The sequence below is a fragment of the Uranotaenia lowii genome, chromosome 3 (assembly GCF_029784155.1).
Source record: "Uranotaenia lowii strain MFRU-FL chromosome 3, ASM2978415v1, whole genome shotgun sequence".
Classification (NCBI taxonomy): domain Eukaryota; kingdom Metazoa; phylum Arthropoda; class Insecta; order Diptera; family Culicidae; genus Uranotaenia; species Uranotaenia lowii.
This window is the reverse complement of record NC_073693.1, coordinates 38,217,843-38,239,806: the sequence shown is the minus strand read 5'-3', so window position 1 is coordinate 38,239,806 and position 21,964 is coordinate 38,217,843. Positions and strand designations below refer to the sequence as shown.

The 21,964-nt window shown below is 36.7% G+C and overlaps 1 protein-coding gene across 2 annotated transcripts in view; it reads right to left on the bottom strand.

Annotated features, from left to right (window-relative positions):
* Nucleotides 1-21,964, bottom strand: part of LOC129751195 (uncharacterized) — a 598,057-nt gene that overhangs the window by 189,915 nt on the left and 386,178 nt on the right. For both annotated transcript variants that reach the window (XM_055746561.1, XM_055746562.1), the window contains one exon: nucleotides 8,078-8,122. The gene's annotated coding sequence lies outside the window, so the exon portion shown is untranslated. The remainder of the gene's footprint in view (nucleotides 1-8,077; nucleotides 8,123-21,964) is intronic.

The following is a 21,964-nucleotide window of genomic DNA, read 5'->3' as shown; positions in this document are numbered from 1 at the left end:
CTTTACAAATTCTTAATTTTTTCCAAAGAAGCTTTGTCGAAACTAGATAACAAATCCACAGACAAGTTAAAAAAAATCTGCCATCTCAAACATTAAATTCGTTTTCAAAAATTGTCACAAAATAAAGCTTTTTTGTTCGAATCGTATTAATTTGGCATGAAGCTCTCACTTTTTTCACCCAACGGCTTGCTTATACTAATGTACAGTGCAAGAACCCTTTTTGACCGAAAGCTTAGCTCGGTAACGTCCATGGCGACCGTCAAAATAAGGCAACTGTTATTTACACTCTTGTACATTACACAAGTTTGATTTTTTGAGGTTTTTATAGCCTTGTAGGTACCAATCATAAGATTGTGTAATTTTAGATTCACCTGAAGCTAACAATTTATCATTATTCAAATAAGAGGGCGTTGCGCTCCAAACTTCACCGTGCATAATTGATTTATGGTATTGAACTCAATTGACAACAGAAAATCATAAAAAAAAATGTTTCCAATAATTCCCTTCAGCACAAATTGAAGTTGGTGGGTAATCGAATATTGCCTTTATTATCAAGGCCAGTGAAATCGACCCGGGCGCAGTATGGTTTCGGTGCTACCTTTTAATCGGAAATTTCTGCTCTTTGGCTCAACAACGAACGACCGGCAGCATCTGTTGAGACGTTGAGGACTTGTTGTTTCTCGGTTTTTGTATATTTTTTTTGTTTGGTCTCTGCCTTACCCAGAAAATGCATGCTCTAATTTACATGAAAGAGCAATTTCCACCGCTAAAAACTTCGGAATTGAGGCCATTCATTCGTATCTTCGTACGACAACGAAGTCAACCATAAGGTGGGAAAAGAACGATCACAAGCTGTAGCAGAAGGTAAGTAGAAAAAAAACCTTTACCAATTATATCGTTATTATCGCTAAGTGCCATCGATATTGCTTCACTGACAGCAGCCCAGCCCGGTCAATTTTGTCAAATGTCAACGCGGGCCCTTACGTAACCTTAAACCGAACACTGACTCTGACAGCATCTGACAAACAAATTATGATAAAACCGAAAACGAAATCGAAAAACAAAAAAAAGGCCGGGAGAGATGAAAACAGCAAATCAACCACAAAATTTGAACATTGTCAGATGCTCGAGTATCGGAAATTGACTTGGGGTATCAACCATTGACGAATCGCGATGACAGCATCTACCCGTCTTTGAAGGATGGAATCTATTGTTTTCCTTATGTTTTCCACCGCCATTATGTCACATGGAAATCGCGAAACGTCGAAAACAAAAAAAAAAAAAAGATCAACCCTGTCATCCGAAATTGCTTCAATGTCAGACTCCAAGCCAAGGTTTTCATATTTGGGGGGTCGTCGCGTCGTCGGACCACTTCAATTAGCCGCACAACAAATTTTACCGCCGATTGATTGCGTGAGATTGTTCATTGAAGCGTTTACGAGATTTGTTGCAATAATGGCGGCGGCGCGGGTGGACTTTGAAATTTGTGCTTCTTTTCCTTGATTGTCATCCAGCCGGCACCCACCTTCCTCCGATTGATGGCAAAGGCCTATTGGATATCTCATGGGAAAACAATAACTGGCACTCCATGGATAACACAGCATTGACATGGCTTTTGGAGCATGACATCGATCGGATTGGCTTGCATGCACAGTTAAGTTACCTCACTGAAGGTTTTGATGGAAAAACAACTAGTAAGCTTTCATGAGAGAGAAATATGATGCGTCAACTGACTGTTGAAGGGATATTGATATCAAAATTCACTCAAGGGAAACAAAAGTCGATCCGTTTGAACTTCTAAATACCAAATCAGTTTTTTTTAACTGTTTGGATACAGATACATGCAGTGTCAATTGAAATCAAATAGTTAAACTTTAAAAAAACTAAAAGTTTGATGACTGAATTCAATTTAAATCTGTATGAAAATTATAGAAGGTTGCAGAAAACATGGTCTAAATGTTCCTGGAAAGACAAAAAAATACTTCATCTCCAGGATGTTGAACAAAATAACAAGAAGAAATTGTTGCTCAAGTTGAAATTCCAAATTCCATTCAGTAAAATTTTTCGGCTCCTGAGAAATGGCAACTATGGTGTATGATTTCCAGTACCCAGTAAACTTTGTCGCTGCCTTCTAGAATCTGGCAGCTCATGTGCTGAAGTTTGCCAACACGCTGCTCGGGCCCGGATACAGTTCTCGTGAAAATGATCGTGACAAATCTTATTTAGTCAATAACTCAAAAACGCAACACAACTAGCGTGTGTGACTTAGTGAAATCGATGAGGAATAGTCCAAATCCCAAGAATGGATCCTTAAATATTTGATCCACGTCCGTTTTAAACTTCGCCCAATGTTTGAAGCATCATCAGGCTTCCGTTTCGTAGGAATAAGATCGGTTTAGAAAATCCAATCAACCAAAATTTCAGCAACATTTTGCCTTAAACCCACATGGAATGAAAATGTTTGTGTAATAATTTTGTTCTGTCTTATTTCTTCCAATTTAAAAATTTCCTCTATTTTTCATGTTTTTTATAAGGTTAAGAGTCTTTTCTTATAACTTTCAATGGATAACAGAATAAATCATGCTGTAATAAAATAACGTTCGATCGAAATACGGAATGCTGTGCATATTTTGGCTCCTAGATAGAGTGGCTGGAAAGTTCTTTAAGTGACTTAGAGAGTTCCCTCGAAAATCTACAGAGTTTTTTCGAAATTCTAGAGAATCCCCTCGGGAACTCTAGAGAGTCCTCTCAGGAACTCTAAAAAGTCCTCTCAGGAACTCTAGAGCGTCGTCTCAGGAACTCTAGAAAGTTCCCTCAGAAACTCTAGAGAATCCCCTCAGGAACTCTAGAAAGTCCCCTCAGGCACTCGCGAGAGTCCCCTTAGGAACTCTGGAGAGTCCCCTTAGAAACTCTGAAAAATCCCCTTAGAAACTCTTGAGAGTTCCCTCAGGAAGTCGTGAGTCCCCTTAGGAACTCTAGAGAGTCCCCATAGAAACTCGAGGAAGTCCTCTTAGAAACTCTAGAGAGTCTTATCAGGAACTCTAAAAGTTCTCTCGGAAACTCTTAAGACACCCCTCAGGAACTCAAGATATTCCCCTCAGGCACTCGAGAGAGTCCCCTTAGAAACTCTAAAAAATCCCCTTAGAAACTCTTGAGAGTTCCCTCAGGAACTCGTGAGTCCCCTTAGGAACACTAAAGAGATCCCTTAGAAACTCTAGAGAGTCCTCTAAGGAACTATAGAGAGTCCCCTCAGCAAATTTAAAGAGTCCCCTGAGGAACTCTAGAGAGTCCCCTCAGGAACTCTAGAGAGTCCCCTCAGGAACTCTAGAGAGTCCCCTCAGGAACTCTAGAGAGTCCCCTCAGGAACTCTAGAGAGTCCCCTCAGGAACTCTAGAGAGTCCCCTCAGGAACTCTAGAGAGTCCCCTCAGGAACTCTAGAGAGTCCCCTCAGGAACTCTAGAGAGTCCCCTTAGGAACTCTAGAGAGTCCCCTCAGGAACTCTAGAGAGTCCCCTCAGGAACTCTAGAGAGTCCCCTCAGGAACTCTAGAGAGTCCCCTCAGGAACTCTAGAGAGTTCCCTCAGGAACTCTAGAGAGTTCCCTCAGGAACTCTAGAGAGTTCCCTCAGGAACTCTAGAGAGTCCCCTCAGGAACTCTAGAGAGTCCCCTCAGGAACTCTAGAGAGTCCCCTCAGGAACTCTAGAGAGTCCCCTCAGGAACTCTAGAGAGTCCCCTCAGGAACTCTAGAGAGTCCCCTCAGGAACTCTAGAGAGTCCCCTCAGGAACTCTAGAGAGTCCCCTCAGGAACTCTAGAGAGTCCCCTCAGGAACTCTAGAGAGTCCCCTCAGGAACTCTAGAGAGTCCCCTCAGGAACTCTAGAGAGTCCCCTCAGGAACTCTAGAGAGTCCCCTCAGGAACTCTAGAGAGTCCCCTCAGGAACTCTAGAGAGTCCCCTTAGGAACTCTAGAGAGTCCCCTCAGGAACTCTAGAGAGTCCCCTCAGGAACTCTAGAGAGTCCCCTCAGGAACTCTAGAGAGTCCCCTCAGGAACTCTAGAGAGTTCCCTCAGGAACTCTAGAGAGTTCCCTCAGGAACTCTAGAGAGTTCCCTCAGGAACTCTAGAGAGTTCTCTCAGGAACTCTAGAGAGTTCCCTCAGGAACTCTAGAGAGTCCCCTCAGGAACTCTAGACAGTCCCCTCAGGAACTCTAGACAGTCCCCTCAGGAACTCTAGACAGTCCCCTCAGGAACTCTAGAGAGTCCCCTCAGGAACTCTAGAGAGTCCCCTCAGGAACTCTAGAGAGTCCCCTCAGGAACTCTAGAGAGTCCCCTCAGGAACTCTAGAGAGTCCCCTCAGGAACTCTAGAGAGTCCCCTCAGGAACTCTAGAGAGTCCCCTCAGGAACTCTAGAGAGTCCCCTCAGGAACTCTACAGAGTCCCCTCAGGAACTCTACAGAGTCCCCTCAGGAACTCTAGATAGTCCTCTCAGGAACTCTAGAGAGTCCCCTTAGGAACTCTAGAGAGTCCCCTTAGGAACTCTAGAGAGTCCCCTTAGGAACTCTTGAGAGTCCCCTTGAGAACTTTAGAGAGTCTCCTCAGGAACTCTAGAGAGTCCCCTCAGGAACTCTAGAGAGTCCCCTCAGGAACTCTAGAGAGTCCCCTCAGGAACTCTAGAGAGTCCCCTCAGGAACTCTAGAGAGTCCCCTCAGGAACTCTAGAGAGTCCCCTCAGGAACTCTAGAGAGTCCCCTCAGGAACTCTAGAGAGTCCCCTCAGGAACTCTACAGAGTCCCCTCAGGAACTCTACAGAGTCCCCTCAGGAACTCTAGATAGTCCTCTCAGGAACTCTAGAGAGTCCCCTTAGGAACTCTAGAGAGTCCCCTTAGGAACTCTAGAGAGTCCCCTTAGGAACTCTAGAGAGTCCCCTCAGGAACTCTAGAGAGTCCCCTCAGGAACTCTAGAGAGTCCCCTCAGGAACTCTAGAGAGTCCCCTCAGGAACTCTAGAGAGTCCCCTCAGGAACTCTAGAAAGTCCCCTCAGGAACTCTAGAGAGTCCCCTCAGGAACTCTAGAGAGTCCCCTCAGGAACTCTAGAGAGTCCCCTCAGGAACTCTAGAGAGTCCCCTCAGGAACTCTAGAGAGTCCCCTCAGGAACTCTAGAGAGTCCCCTCAGGAACTCTAGAGAGTCCCCTCAGGAACTCTAGAGAGTCCCCTCAGGAACTCTAGAGAGTCCCCTCAGGAACTCTAGAGAGTCCCCTCAGGAACTCTAGAGAGTCCCCTCAGGAACTCTAGAGAGTCCCCTCAGGAACTCTAGAGAGTCCCCTCAGGAACTCTAGAGAGTCCCCTCAGGAACTCTAGAGAGTCCCATCAGGAACTCTAGAGAGTTCCATCAGGAACTCTAGAGAGTCCCCTCAGGAACTCTAGAGAGTCCCCTCAGGATCTCTAGAGAGTCCCCTCAGGAACTCTACAGAGTCCCCTCAGGAACTCTACAGAGTCCCCTCAGGAACTCTACAGAGTCCCCTCAGGAACTCTACAGAGTCCCCTCAGGAACTCTACAGAGTCCCCTCAGGAACTCTAGAGAGTCCTCTCAGGGACTCTAGAGAGTCCCCTCAGGAACTCTAGAGAGTCCCCTCAGGAACTCTAGAGAGTCCCCTCAGGAACTCTAGAGAGTCCCCTCAGGAACTCTAGAGAGTCCCCTCAGGAACTCTAGAGAGTCCCCTCAGGAACTCTAGAGAGTCCCCTCAGGAACTCTAGAGAGTCCCCTCAGGAACTCTAGAGAGTCCCCATCTAGAGAGTCCCCTCAGGAACTCTAGAGAGTCATCGGGAATCATCCGAGTCGTTGCGTTAAGTGCCGCGCGTGTGTCATGACAGGCGCGAGTCTAGGATAAGCTGCTCTCGATCTGGCACCCGACGGGCAAGGTGGCAAACTTCGAACCCTGAAGATAACAGGTCGGGCTTCGAGTCGTTAGAGGAGAGGTCAGGCCTCAAACCTTCAGGCGGAGAGGTTTGTGTGGTCACCCAGAGTCTTTATGATAAGAGATCGGGTCCCGAGTCGTAAGAGGAGGGATCAGGCCTCTTACCAACAAGAGGAGGATCTCAAATCGTTAGAGGAGAGATCAGGCCTCAAGTCGTGAAGAGGAGAGGTTTTGCTGAAAGTGGTCTCGTTAATGAGTATTGCCTTGGAGCGCATTAGCACGAATAGACCTCCCACTATTGAAGCATAGTGTACTAAACAGTTCGAGGTGGGAACCAGGTCAGCGGCCCCAGGTGGAGTTTAGGGAGTAGGGGGTATACACCGAGTATATCATGAGTCTTCCCATTGTACCCATGGACCCAGAGTAGCAAACTGGAGGGACACGGTGGCTCGCCGTGCCTTGGAATACAATCCGTAAACCTGGATTTACCACCTGTGGTTACCAACTAAAAAAAAAAGGAACGCTAGAGAGTCCCCTCAGGAACTCTAGAGAGTCCCCTCAGGAACTCTAGAGAGTCCCCTCAGGAACTCTAGAGAGTCCCCTCAGGAACTCTAGAGAGTCCCCTCAGGAACTCTAGAGAGTCCCCTCAGGAACTCTAGAGAGTCCCCTCAGGAACTCTAGAGAGTCCCCTCAGGAACTCTAGAGAGTCCCCTCAGGAACTCTAGAGAGTCCCCTCAGGAACTCTAGAGAGTCCCCTCAGGAACTCTAGAGAGTCCCCTCAGGAACTCTAGAGAGTCCCCTCAGGAACTCTAGAGAGTCCCCTCAGGAACTCTAGAGAGTCCCCTCAGGAACTCTAGAGAGTCCCCTCAGGAACTCTAGAGAGTCCCCTCAGGAACTCTAGAGAGTCCCCTCAGGAACTCTAGAGAGTCCCCTCAGGAACTCTAGAGAGTCCCCTCAGGAACTCTAGAGAGTCCCCTCAGGAACTCCAGAGAGTCCCCTCAGGAACTCTAGAGAGTCCCCTCAGGAACTCTAGAGAGTCCCCTCAGGAACTCTAGAGAGTCCCCTCAGGAACTCTAGAGAGTCCCCTCAGGAACTCTAGAGAGTCCCCTCAGGAACTCTAGAGAGTCCCCTCAGGAACTCTAGAGAGTCCCCTCAGGAACTCTAGAGAGTCCCCTCAGGAACTCGAGAGAGTCCCCTCAGGAACTCTAGATAGTCCCCTCAGGAACTCTAGAGAGTCCCCTTAGGAACTCTAGAGAGTCCCCTTAGGAACTCTTGAGAGTCCCCTTGAGAACTTTAGAGAGTCCCCTCAGGAACTCTAGAGAGTCCCCTCAGGAACTCTAGAGAGTCCCCTCAGGAACTCTAGAGAGTCCCCTCAGGAACTCTAGAGAGTCCCCTCAGGAACTCTAGAGAGTCCCCTCAGGAACTCTAGAGAGTCCCCTCAGGAACTCTAGAGAGTCCCCTCAGGAATTCTAGAGAGTCCCCTCAGGAACTCTAGAGAGTCCCCTCAGGAACTCTAGAGAGTCCCCTCAGGAATTCTAGAGAGTCCCCTCAGGAACTCTAGAGAGTCCCCTCAGGAGCTCTAGAGAGTCCCCTCAGGAACTCTAGAGAGTCCCCTCAGGAACTCTAGAGAGTCCCCTCAGGAACTCTAGAGAGTCCCCTCAGGAACTCTAGAGAGTCCCCTCAGGAACTCTAGAGAGTCCCCTCAGGAACTCTAGAGAGTCCCCTCAGGAACTCTAGAGAGTCCCCTCAGGAACTCTAGAGAGTCCCCTCAGGAACTCTAGAGAGTCCCCTCAGGAACTCTAGAGAGTCCCCTGCAAAACTCTCTTAAGTTTTGCTTTCTAAATTAATTTCTGGATAAAGAGTTAACTTAACAGAGGTAAAAAATGTTTATCATCATTCGGAAAAAGTTTCGAAGTTTTTTAATTTTTTCATTGCAACCTTTAAATGAATATTTAAATTTATCTCTATTGTGCACACTTCTATAATAAGAATGGCAAGAAGATTAAGGCTATTTAAGGTACTATCTACAGAAAGGTTTTTTTTAATTTTTTGTAATTTTTTGCTGATATTTAAATTTAAAACCAAAATCATTAATACTACAAAAATACTTTGTTTGATAGAATTTTTTTTCAATAAATGGTGCTTGAAAAAGTCAGTTTATTACTCACCTTAACGTTATTTGAGATATGACCTGTTGTTCACCGGTAAGTAGCCTGAAATTAAAAAAAAACAAATGAACTTTGATTAGTAATTTTATCTTTCGAGAAACAGCAAAAGTACAGAAAATATATAAACATCATATTCCGAACAGTAGTTAATTTAACCAAATTTCTTCATCGAGCAAATATTGTTTGAAAAACAAAAGATTTTCGCATTCGAATTCGAGCCATTAAGCCGGAACAATTGAAGAACAATCGGTTTTTCCGGGAATTTTTCGCCCCTGTTAATGTTTTCTTCTCAATAAACTTTAGTCTCAAACCACAACAACGCTTTCGCATAGAGAGAACAAGAGATGTCGGACGAGGATAAACTTTTTATTTTAATGATGGACCACATGGGCGGTAAAATACACACATACTTATGCAAACAAGTTCCGAAACGCCCACCGGAAACACAACATCATAAAATGGGGAAAAATGTAGTCAAATGAAATTAAACGCGCAAACTGGGGCGATAAACAGGCGAAAAAAAACCCAATGAAAAAAAAAATGCACACCCAAATGATCGCATTTAAAATTCATTGCGGCTCAAGTGTTATTATTATTGCAGTTTTTTTTCTCGGTAATCAATTTATGCGTCCGAAGTTCGTGGGGCGCGCGGGGTGAATTGAGAAAAATGGAGCACTAGGTACGATATCGTACAAACCGAAAAAGTACGAAATTTGATTACTTTTTGCAACCGGTTGGTTTATCGAACATTGATGAACACTTCGGGGCAAATTTTCAAGCTGGTTTGGTTTCCAGGGAATGGCTTCCGGTCATAATGAGTGGGAAAGCTTTATTGTTGTGCTGGCGATAAATAAAGAGGCTGAAAAATTGAATAAGCTGAAGGAAAAAAAATCATTGAACCATCAGTACCCAAAAAAGTTATTTCTCTTGAAACGAGAGAATTTTAAAATGTGAATTGTTCAAATCATAAACATAAACAGAAAGGTATGATGATACTTATAGTTTAGTAGCCTGATAAATTTTCTCCAAAACCGAATGAAATAGTGTCGAAAAATTCTTCGTTTCAAATGGGTTTTGTTTTGAAAAAAGAAAAATAGTATCGGAAATTTTATGCTATTTATTTTGGAAGGACATTTTCATAAATTGTAGTAATTACTAGCAAATAAAAGGCTGTTGAAAAATCATGTTTTTGCATTTATATAACGAGGCTTGCCTAGTGGGATAATTACGACAAGTGATGAAACCATATCTTTTTATTCTAAAATGTTTGCTAAAAAGATACGAAAGTACAAAAAAAACCTCATCTCTCAATGCTTTTCTGTATGTCAAAATTCTTTTAAACCCTATTGAATCACGTTCTCCTAAACAGTTCCGAAAGTAAAAAGTCTAAGCGGCTGTCTGTCTGCACAACCCTTCACTATTTTAGCCTAATGTCATTTAAAGCAAGGCGCCCGCGGAATTTGATAGCAGGGTGGGAAGGTTTCATCTCACGAATTGCTACCGGGCGGTCATAAATCGTTGATGGAGCCTGGCAATATATAGTATATTCTCTCTATCTTAACACCCCCATTGAAATCCGTTTAGCTTTTAAAGTCTCCATCGCTTCGAAAGGGAGGTTCTGAAATAGCAAAAATGAAAAGTGAGAGAAAAAAAACTGAAGTGGGTGTGCCTGTGAATTTTAGAGCGTTGATTTATGACCCGTAAGCGAGATTGCATACCGTTTTGATTTCAGAAGAACTTTGATCAACATATAAAAATCGGTAAATTGATTTCGAATGATTGATTCGATTGAATTAGAGCAGATTCTGATAAAAATAGTCAAATGTGAATGAATCAATTTGATTTGTAAAAAAAAATTAAAAGAAAATCCAAGGTATTATGATCATAAATTATAAAAATTTATTTGCAGTCTCATGCTTAAAATTTGTTGTTTTTGCAAATCACAGTTCAATTTTCCGTGCAAACATTTGAATGCATATTAGTTCTTTCCAATCAGCATTCCTCGACCTTTTGACAGGTATTGGAAATCGCTTTCAGCCAGAAGATTGACGTGGTGTTTTCTCTCTCCTTTGGCCCATTCCAAGGAGCTTTTCCTCAACGTGTAACGTCTAGAAGTCGCCTCAATGGATGGCTTCAGTCGATCTCAGAGCCGATTGCCTCAAACGATTGCTGCCAAACGATTATATGCCACTCAGTTCGGTTAATGAGCTTTGAACATGTGTCGTACGTGGGTTTTTTTTTTTCCTCCAACTCAATCTCACTTAGCTCCCGCAAGGTTCCTAAGCCTTTTTTACTCCACTGAGCTTTGTTCGGTTTATTAAATGGAGCAATTTTAAGAGCAATTTCCGTGGATTATGCAACTCTACCGCCATGTCTTAAAAAAAAATCTTTGGAGGTTGTTTCGTTTCCCTAGATCTCGATTCCGAGTTACTTTAACCTTTTGGACCGAAATACTGGAGCAGCGATATTTTGAATATGGAGCTTTTAGTGTTACTCAAAACTGACACGGAAACTGGTCTATTGTATTCAAATGCGCTACTTCCTGTGGGCTGTGCTTGTATGACCCCAAGTGGAATGTTGGCCCATGAATGTTAATCAATTTGGCACTATTGAATGAACGAACAAGCGAACGAGCAAACGATCGAAAGATGACGACTTGACAGCGTCATCCGAGTGAAACACAAAAACACCTCCTACAGATTGCCGAAAAAAAGGAAATTAATAAAAGCGTCTCATAAACAAAAAAAGCAAGAAGGAGAAAAAAGACAAAAATGACAAAAATGACAAAAATGACAAAAATGACAAAAATGACAAAAATGACAAAAATGACAAAAATGACAAAAATGACAAAAATGACAAAAATGACAAAAATGACAAAAATGACAAAAATGACAAAAATGACAAAAATGACAAAAATGACAAAAATGACAAAAATGACAAAAATGACAAAAATGACAAAAATGACAAAAATGACAAAAATGACAAAAATGACAAAAATGACAAAAATGACAAAATGACAAAAATGACAAAAATGACAAAAATGACAAAAATGACAAAAATGACAAAAATGACAAAAATGACAAAAATGACAAAAATGACAAAAATGACAAAAATGACAAAAATGACAAAAATGACAAAAATGACAAAAATGACAAAAATGACAAAAATGACAAAAATGACAAAAATGACAAAAATTACAAAAATGACAAAAATGACAAAAATGACAAAAATGACAAAAATGACAAAAATGACAAAAATGACAAAAATGACAAAAATGACAAAAATGACAAAAATGACAAAAATGACAAAAATGACAAAAATGACAAAAATGACAAAAATGACAAAAATGACAAAAATGACAAAAATGACAAAAATGACAAAAATGACAAAAATGACAAAAATGACAAAAATGACAAAAATGACAAAAATGACAAAAATGACAAAAATGACAAAAATGACAAAAATGACAAAAATGACAAAAATGACAAAAATGACAAAAATGACAAAAATGACAAAAATGACAAAAATGACAAAAATGACAAAAATGACAAAAATGACAAAAATGACAAAAATGACAAAAATGACAAAAATGACAAAAATGACAAAAATGACAAAAATAACAAAAATGACAAAAATGACAAAAATGACAAAAATGACAAAAATGACAAAAATGACAAAAATGACAAAAATGACAAAAATGACAAAAATGACAAAAATGACAAAAATGACAAAAATGACAAAAATGACAAAAATGACAAAAATGACAAAAATGACAAAAATGACAAAAATGACAAAAATGACAAAAATGACAAAAATGACAAAAATGACAAAAATGACAAAAATGACAAAAATTAACAAAAATGGCAAAAATTAACAAAATGACAAAAAATTTACATAATTGACAAGAATGAACATAATTGACAAAATTGACAATAAATTAAAAAATAACGAATTATGTTCTTACAAAAACAAACAAAACATGATTTTTCTTTTACATTGATTTACTACTGATAAAATCAGATTTAAGGTATGAATACGTTCCAAAAGTTTTGTTTTTTTTTTTGTTTAAATAGTGAAAAATTTCTGTTATCTTAAAGCCTTTTATTGCTATATTTTCTCAAAAAAAAAAAATTACCACTTGAAACTTGTTTCGGAAAATGAAATAATGTAATAGAAATTTAGTAGTTAAAAGAAATATTTAAAAAAATACTGGTCCTTATTCTAGTGAAAATTTGCTTAAAAAATTGATTTTTTTTCCAGTTTATTTTTTTAATTTTTCACCTTATATTCTCTTTACTCATACAACTTTGTGTTATTATTTTATTTGTTCAGAGATTTGATAAACTTTTTTCCAAAAGATACTTTGTTATGCTGTTTGTCTCACTTTTTGAGAAAAAGTTGAAAAAATTGCATTAAACTGTATTCTGATTTTGATATCAGAATGCTACAAAGTGCTTATTAAACGGGAAAAAATTGAATCACAATATTGATTTTATAATAATATGTTAGATTGAAATACAAAAGGTAGGTATTAAATATTATTTATAGAATATGCTAAGAAAATTTTAATTTTTTTAAAACTTTAAACTCAAAAACCAAAACCATAAACATAAACAATAAACATAACAATAAACATAAACATAAACAAAACAATAAACATAAACCATAAACATAAACCAAAACCATAAACCATAAACAATCGAATATCAAGTTCGTATGTAATTTTGGAACAATTTAAACTTTCTCAATATGAAGCAACATTTTTCAAACCTATTCGAGATAAATTAAACATCTTAGCGGATAGCCTCAGCAATTTTGTTTTATCAATTTGAACTCCTTATTTATTGTCTTAATAAAAATCCGAACTTTAGAAATTGAAAAAGAATAAAATCCAAGGGATTTTTAAGTAACAAAAATTATGGATGAAATAAAAAAAACCCTATTAAGCACATAAAAATTTCAACAAAAGTTCAACTAAGACCACGAAATCTTATTCAAAAGATGAATCAGTTGAAGAGTTTATTCAAAATTCTGATGCAAACACAAAAATGCAAGTTTCCAAATGTTGTGCGATACTAAACATAGATTCAAGAAATGAATAATATTTTGTAAAAATTTAAAAAGATTGTAACTAACCTGCCAGCCATTGAATATAACCTTTCCGACAAAATTTACTCAATATTTGTCATCAATTTGTTATAAAACTAATAGCGGTTAGGTTTAAACTTTTGAGTCACCAAATGTTCAATTTTTATTGAATGTTTTTAATTTAGTATCAGACTATCAGATATTTTTGTAAAGAAATATAAACATAGGTTCAATTGTATTGGTTTGATTTTATGAAGTCTTGTATTCAACATGACAGTTACAAGCCTGCGATTGGTGTAAAAATATTGAATCTTAGTTGAGAATCTAAATTCATACAAAGAAAAGAATTTCTGTTCTATATTTTTCTATTCAACATTCGAGCCCAAAGTGAACATCCAACACAGTTGATCTGGGTAAGTTTTTCAAAAACTGGCCGCCATCCAAGGTTGGCGATTTTTTTTTGTGTTTTTACCGCAAAAATATTCTGAAATTCTGTGATTTGACCCCGAAGGTCTTTGACAGTTTTCTGTGATGGTGTTTTCCAAAATTTCCCACATCTGTAACATCCACAAATTTTCCAATTTTTACAAATTTCATCGAAAAAATCAATTCCCAATATCAATCACAAAACTTCCTTTAAAACTAGTGGTCAGAATCTTTTATTGCAAGCGACCATTTATAACTTAAAACTCTGAAAATGTGTTCAAAATTCAATAAACCTGTGAAATCTGAGAAAAATTCAAAATTCTGTGATCCGTGAAACAGATATTGTTGCGAAAATTTGCTTTAAATGTTGTGAAATTCAAGATTTTTCTGCGCTAACCTTGCCACCGACTGCTACGATCATCTAAAGTCGCTAATGCCAAAATGATGGTCGAATGACTAGAATAAAAAAAATCGAATTTTATTTCCATAAAATTTTAATTTTTGATCATTAAGCATTGAAACTATTCTACCCATTCGAAGAAAGAAGATAGATCACCTTTTTGACGAATCGAAATTTTGTTTCTTAAAATAGACCACAAATAAATTAGATGAAAAAAATACTATTAATTTTTCTCTGAAGAATTCTTTTTGACATGAGTTTGGAGAAAATATTAGACAATCATCGATTCTTCGGCGCATAGGGCCGTGGTTACACATTTTAATATTTTTTGAGGTTAATCGGCATACGTTTTCAAAAGTATCCAGAAAACTCTTCGATAAGCAAAAATAATGTAAAACATATGAAAATTTATTTCTTAGTTAGTCCTAGAGGAAATGGACTTCCAGATTTCACTGGGAATATAGATTTTGTTTTTCAAATATTGATTATTATTTTTGCCCCTGAAGTTAGGCACCCATTCGTTAAGTGAACAAAAACTACACTATTGCTTCTACTCGGATTATGATGAGAACTAGCACAACAAATTGAAATCTATTTAATGCAAAAATCAATGTTCTGTTGTTCTTTTTATGTATTGCGCACGAATCACAACTTATTCTTTAATGAAAAATACAACTGAACCTCAATGAAGGGGTTCGGAAAATAGTTACCTTTTCTCAGGTGAATTGAACCGTTTTGTTTAGCTCAATCAAAGTTAACTTCACCTCCTTGCGAGGTAAACTTAATTGTTCCTTTTGTTTTAGCTCAACTGAGGTAAACTTTACTTAGAATTTGAGTTTTCACGATCATTCACTTTGCAATCTAGATAAATCCCATACGGATAAACAAAACAACCTTCTAGGTAAATTTCACATTTTCGTTACTTTCCGTGCAGCGTCAAATGGGTCCGTCAATTTTCAACCGATTTTCAAAAATAAACAAGAGTTAACCAGGATATTTAATGCCATTTAAAGGGTGTCCCATTATGTCTTAGCACGATTTTAGTATAACACTGCTGATCCTAGATGAAAGCAGCATCGTGGACAAAATAAAATCAGGGCGGAAATCGGGTCCGGTGGACAAAATTTTGGACCGGAAAGTCATGCGTGCTTACGCCTGTATGATGAATGCCCCAGTTCTAGATGTGATCAAAAATTTGGATCTTCTCTCAGCACCTTCCATCGTGTCAAAATAATACTAGGCATGTCTCAAGGCAGAAGCAGACGATGTCGAAGCGAAGTCAAAAATTAGCTGAGCACCTTAAAATACTTGAGCACCTCCATTTGATACGCAAAAAGTAGTCCTTTTGAGGGCATTCTGCATATTAACTTCAGTCGGCATTTCGGGCTTCAACGCGACTAGTTAAGCATGAATTCGAAGAACGGGAAAGCCAGTCAAAATAACGATTTTTTTTTTTTAGTTTTCACACTTCAACACTTTTTTCACAGTGTGTACAACTGATCGATCGTTTTTCATATAAAATTTTAATTCCAGCACGATTTTTGGTATGTATCGACTAATAGTTAAAATGCCACTAAATGACGTTTGGAAATTGTCTTTGTCTGTTAAAAAAAGGATGTAAATTAGAGAAGTTTTCTGACGTTGAAATCGGATACATCCAAATGGCACACCCTATGTACGTACAAGTTATAAAAAAGTGCATCTAACAAATATTACGATTGAAAAAAATTGACAAAAGTTTTGAAAAAAAATCTAGGCTCTTTAAAACTTACTCAGAATGAAAAAATACACGAATAAATTTTCAAAACCAAAATAAGAATAAACAAAAAACCAAATTTTTCAAAAAATCCTAGGGATCAAACGATTAAGTGGCAATGCCTAATGACCACAACTGGGCTGCTCCCAGCAATAATCACTCATCAGCTGCTGTTGCTGCTGCGAAAAAGATGTAAACTAGTTTCTAATAACATACTTCCCCCGTGTCCGTCGTGAGAGATTCATTCTGCACTCCTAAAACAACCTTCAAGAGCGTGGAACCGCTCATAAAAATTGCCAACCACTACTGCTGATGGTAGTCCCCCGCAGCCATTTTGAGGCGGTTTCGGTTTTATGGGCCCTCCTCTCGTTTCAAATTTTAAGGTCCTCCCGCCATATTAGAAGCCCCATAAATCCCCTACAAGAACGATTCGAGCGCCGCCGCCATCACCATCTGGTCATCTGGTCGCCATTCGTAGTTCTAAGTGTGACATTGAGAGCTCACTCTCAAGTGAATACTTCACTTTGACATCAAGGGTTTGACGATGGGGTTTGGATCAAAAGTATAAAAAAAATTGGTAGAAACACAGATTCAGATGTGTAGCAATCAACGAGAGATGCGGGTGCGTCCTGCTTCAGGCTTGATGAATGACTTCATAAGAGAAGAGGGGAGTGTTGAAGTCTCTATCTTTATTAGTATTTATTCATGTGGGTCAAATTCTGTTGGCGAGACACGTAAGATAATTCGTTTTAGAAGTGAAAAATAAACAAAAACTCGGAAAGGGTGTCTTAATGCATGACACTTAATGTCGAACAAGGTTTATAAAGCGTTTCATCATGGTTTGAAAAAAGTAAGAATGTAGTGCGGGTGGATTTTGGCCTACATTCTTACAATATTCAATTTCTACAGAAAATATCATTAAATAATGAAAGATAAACAATTCTCTAAATTTAACCAATTTTTTAAATTCAGAAAATTTTTTAAACCACTTTAATTCTTGAAAACCGCACAGAAAAATTATTCAAAGACTAAATCAAGCTAACTTGAAACATCTTTCTTAAATTGCAGCAAAGCCGTGATAATTCAGATGAGCCTTAAAAACACCTGCTAATGGTGGCAAGTAATTAATGAACAAAGTGAAATCGTCGTACATGGCAGGAGAACTTTCGATAAAGTTTTTGCTAAATTAGAGGGACGACTGTAAACTGTCTTGAGGTAAGGTCATTAATAATTTTTTTTCATCTATGATTTTTTTTGCTTTTTTTTGTAGCTAAACTATCTTCAAAACACTCACCTGCAGGCACGAAACCCAAACACGTGCAGTTTGTTCGTTTTAATACTTGAAGAGTATGTCTACAAAAATATTGTTGTTGTGTTGTGTCTGCTTTTTTGATACAGCAATTATCTTACTGCGTGTTACTACGCGTAAATAGGTAGTTACTCGTTGAAATTCAACCAGGAAATTAGGAAATCGCTTATACGTGACAAAAAGTCTTCTAGTAAGAGGAAATGAGAAACGCAGTATTTTTCCCAAAGATAGAATTTCCTTAACCAAATTAGGAAACGACCATTTTTTATTGAATGCTGTATGTTTTGACGATTAAAACTTTTTTTTCCGTTAGACACAAAAATTATAAAAATATAGTAACTCAACTCCAGTTTTTCGTTTGGTTTTCATGGTTAATGTGAATAAATCTGGGCAAAAATTGAGCATTTTCCAAAGATTTTCAGTTTACCGCGCCGGAACGCAACTTTCTTTTATTCATACATTGAATATTCAGGCATGCCCTGATAAAACCGGGCAATCTGACAAGTTAAAGTTAAATGAAATGACAAACAATAAATTTTATTATTTTTTTTTAAATTCGCTTCTAATTTTGAAGATACTGGCTTTAAAAAAGTTGATTTTAACCAAGTTACATTTTTTGCCCAGTTCCCGCATCCACCTCAGCCAGACGACAAAAAAAATCTAATCATCATCAACAACAAGCTGAGATCGTAATTTTCTACCGGCCTTCATGCGACCCTTTTTTTTGGAGGCCTCGGCAAATAGGACAAGTCTGAGGACGGGACAAGTCTTTGGGACGGGAGCCAAAAAACTTTCCCACCGGGATAGTAGTAGCTACTTTAGGGGGTGGTCATTGTAGAAAATTAAAAATTGAAATTTTTATTAGGACGGCTACATGTCCACACCCTTAGGATTCCGAGTTGTTATGAGGGCCAGATTGTAAGGGGAAGGAAGACTTTTTTACACTATTTAATTCCAAAAATAAAAGCCTAGGTAGAAAACCTTTAGCTAAGATTAAAGATTAGATAAATTGATGAAATGACACAGTATTCTGTTTTTTTTCCTTTTTTTTAAAAGTTTCACATAAGCAATAATGTTTTAGTTTAAGATTGTTTGCAGAATTTATGTTCAATTATTAAAAAACACTATTGCTCGTTTAATGCCTTTAAGAAAGCTTTTAAAGTAATGAAGGTAACACAAATTGAGGATAGTAATAAGTTTTGTTATGATTTGTTCTATTTTAACTTTATTCAATCAATCCAGAAAAATTGTTTTGTAATTTTGTTTTATTAATTCCTCCAAAACGAAATTTTTTATGCAGGTTTTTTTTTTAAATAAACATATCGAAGATTTTTTGGAAGCCTCAAATAATATTTCAAATCCTTCGATAAATTTTGATGACTAAATTTTTTTTTCAATTCTATTTCCTTATTTTTGTTGAGTAGTTTCTGGATTTGGACGAAATTAGCCCGAATATTGCCCGGATTCATCGTCGTCAACTTTGAAACTAAATGCCCGGATTTCACCAGGTTTTAATATAAAATTGCTCTGATTTGTCCAGGACGGATACGTGCTGAAAAAGTTCTGGCAACTTTAGTCTAGGTTTCTGCTTTTTTTATCATTCCAACTATTTACAGCTTATCTGAAATGATTATTCATTCCAAAACACTACAAATTTTATTAACGTCCAATTCAAAGTTGATTTCAGTTTTTTTAGTTTTTCAATATCACTCAACCATTTCAACATACTTATGCAAAATTATTTCCAATAAGATTAAGGTTTGATAAGGTTTTTTTTATATTTTAATTCCTATTTGCCTGGTTTAAAAGAGGTTTAGGTCATTCAAGCTCTTTAAGGTATCTTTACTTTGAGTTAAGCAAATCGTTTGAAAGTTTCTAATTGTTTGAGGATATTTTCAATTGATGAAAGATGTAACTATGTTATGTCCAACTGATTTTAGCTTAAGGTTGCCAGAACTATTTCAGCACGTACCCAGACAAATCCGGGCAATTTTTTATAAAAACTTGGTAAAATTCAGGCAATTGATTTCACGAAAAATCCGGACAAATTTTATCAAAACATAGAAATTAATCAACAAAAAAAATTTAAAACTTTTTTCACGAAATGCTTAGCTGCTCATCATATTAGCAAAAAAATTAAGCTTAAGAGTAGACAAAACTAAAAATAAAAGAAATATTTTCAAGCATTGTTTTAATTTGCAAAATGATTTAAGGTGCAAAAATTTCTTCTTCCAAACAAATTTCTATACTAAATTGAATAGCGATGCGCGATCGTTTTTGTTTAAACGATCGACAGAATTTTCGCAGATTTTGAAAATGAGATTTAGGTACCCGGTTTAGATTTGAAGTTGAGTATTGAAAAATTGCGAAAATTTGTTTGGAGAATATCACTTTTTTTAATTTTTCTTGTGTTCTCACGCAACGCAAATTGAATTCGAATATATGTTTATTACTTACTGGGAAATTCTCTGGCTACAAGTTTTACGAAGACGGAAAAGTGGTACGAGAAGAGAAATAAAAGGTATGTCGCCCAAAACAGAGCATTTTTTTACGTAAGGATTCGAAATGCCGAGTTTTGTTTTTAAAAAATCTTCATTCCCATAATGAGCTCAGATCTGATACAATAATGGACTTTTGAAGATCATTTAAGTTAATGATAATCTTTAAGATTAAAATTGATTTTAAATAAAACGTGCATTCTTTTATTACATCAAATGAAAACAATTCATTGATTTTATTTCTCTATACTTGTACATTCAAATTTCTCCAAAAATGTTTATAAAGCTTTGATATATTTTTCCGGTAAAATACAAAGAAGCATATTTGCAATTCAATTAATCTGACTCTGAAAAAAGTTTTTGTCTAGTTATGGTTCATCATAATACTTAGCTGTTTATCGTTGAAAAAAAATTAGTTCGTTTGAATTTCTTTGATCCTGCTGTTTTTTCTAACAAATTATAATAAAAATAAAAACTTGTATTTTGATAAATTTTGAGGTTGGTTCATCGTTTGTCCTGAACATTTTTTTTATTCAAGTTAAATTCGCTTAAGAAAAAACTATTTTAAAAAAAAACTAACACTAGTAAAGATAAGAAATTTAATGCGGTAAGCAATTTTTCTCGAAAGAAATTCTCGAATCAATAAAGATTTTTACTGGATTGGAAACCTGTAGATGATTTTGTTTCAGTTTTGAGGAGGTAGTATAATTATTTCATTATTATATCAGTTCACAACATTGATAGTTAACTTCGTTGAGGATATAATCTGTTTCTTACATCTGAATCTTGATTCTGATACAAATTTTTCCTTTCAAAGCTGAATTCCAAATGATCAGGAATTTATTTAAATAAAATTGATTTCTTGATTGTTTTTTTTTTCATTTATATTTTTTTTTATTCTCGAGCCAAACTTTGAATCTGTTTCATCCACAAGCTAAAATCTTATATTTATTAAAATGGAGGCGTTTTCTTCATTCCATTTTCCCATACAAACCTAATAGATAAAATTAACTCATGTAACGATTACTTAAAAATTTTGCAAAACATCATGAATAAGTTTTTAACTAAAACGAAAGTTTAAAGATCCCAGTGTTTGAGAAATTCGTAAACGACCTCGAATTGACTCAATCTATTGTATATACCAATTTATACCGCCGGAGGAACTTTTTTCGCTAAAAACTTCTTGTTTCTCAACCGAATTTTACAAAATATCTAGCTTTGGAAAGCTTGTGACGTGAATCAAATATGACATTTGACAATATTATGCTACAATGATTATTTCAAAATTATTCAAAGTTGAATAAGTTTTCATTTAAAAAACATGCTTCGGGAAAGAGACTGTAAGACAGTTATATAGTGCTCAGAAAAATATTTTCTTAATCCCTGAGTAAGCTGAAGTTATGAACTTTATGTTGCACATATGAAAATAGTTTTTTTTTTAAATTTTCTTCAGTTCATGGGCACAAAAAGTGTAAAAAGGGATGTAATTTTGAATTAATCAAATGACAAATATGTTCCAGGCACAGTAAATTTTTTTTGAAAAGTGAATTGGATAGCTGAAGTTATTTGTGAATTCTTGACTGCTATTCAATATATTTATCAAAATTTGTATCAATCTGTATTTTAAGAGACTATCCCTATACCTAAATTCGGTTTTGAACTGGATTTTACGTATTTTTACAAAAGACAGGCAAAAAAATGTATACACAAGAAAGGCACATTCAAACCGGTTCTTGTGATGTTATTACATTGGCAATGCTGCGCTTGACAAAATTATGAATAAAAATATTTATCAACCAAGTCGTTCTGATGAATTCATTTTTATTTTTTCATCTGACTGTAATAAATCGATAGTTTTTATTTACAAACACAGGGCTTGTGATATAGCTCAGTTGGCAAGTCTGTTGTCTCCTGAGCCGATGTCCGTGAGTTCGAGCCCAAGAGTAAACATCGAACACAGTTGTACCGGATAGTTTTTCAATAACGATCCGCCAACTGCAACGTTGATAAAGTCGCGAATGCCATAAAGATGGTAAAACGACTATAATCGAAACAAAAAAAAAAAAAATTTACAAACAGAATTAGAAATTGAAAAAAAGTTATGTTAAAAATCCTTCGGAAATAAGATAAATTTGGAAATTGGATAGACATTTCGAGAATCTGAAAAAAATAGAAGTTTGAATAAGCATTTTAAAACATTTAAGCTCTAATTGCAAGTTGTTATCGAAAACTAGGATGAATGACATAAGAAACCAAAAAAATACTTGTTTATTTGAATGAATAATGAATTTTAACAAATAATTTCACTATACCTAATATAACAAATATAATTCATTTTCAGCTCGGGACGATATGAGGGAAATACATTTTTTTTATCCTCAATGTACTTTTAAACCAGAATGAACTTTCA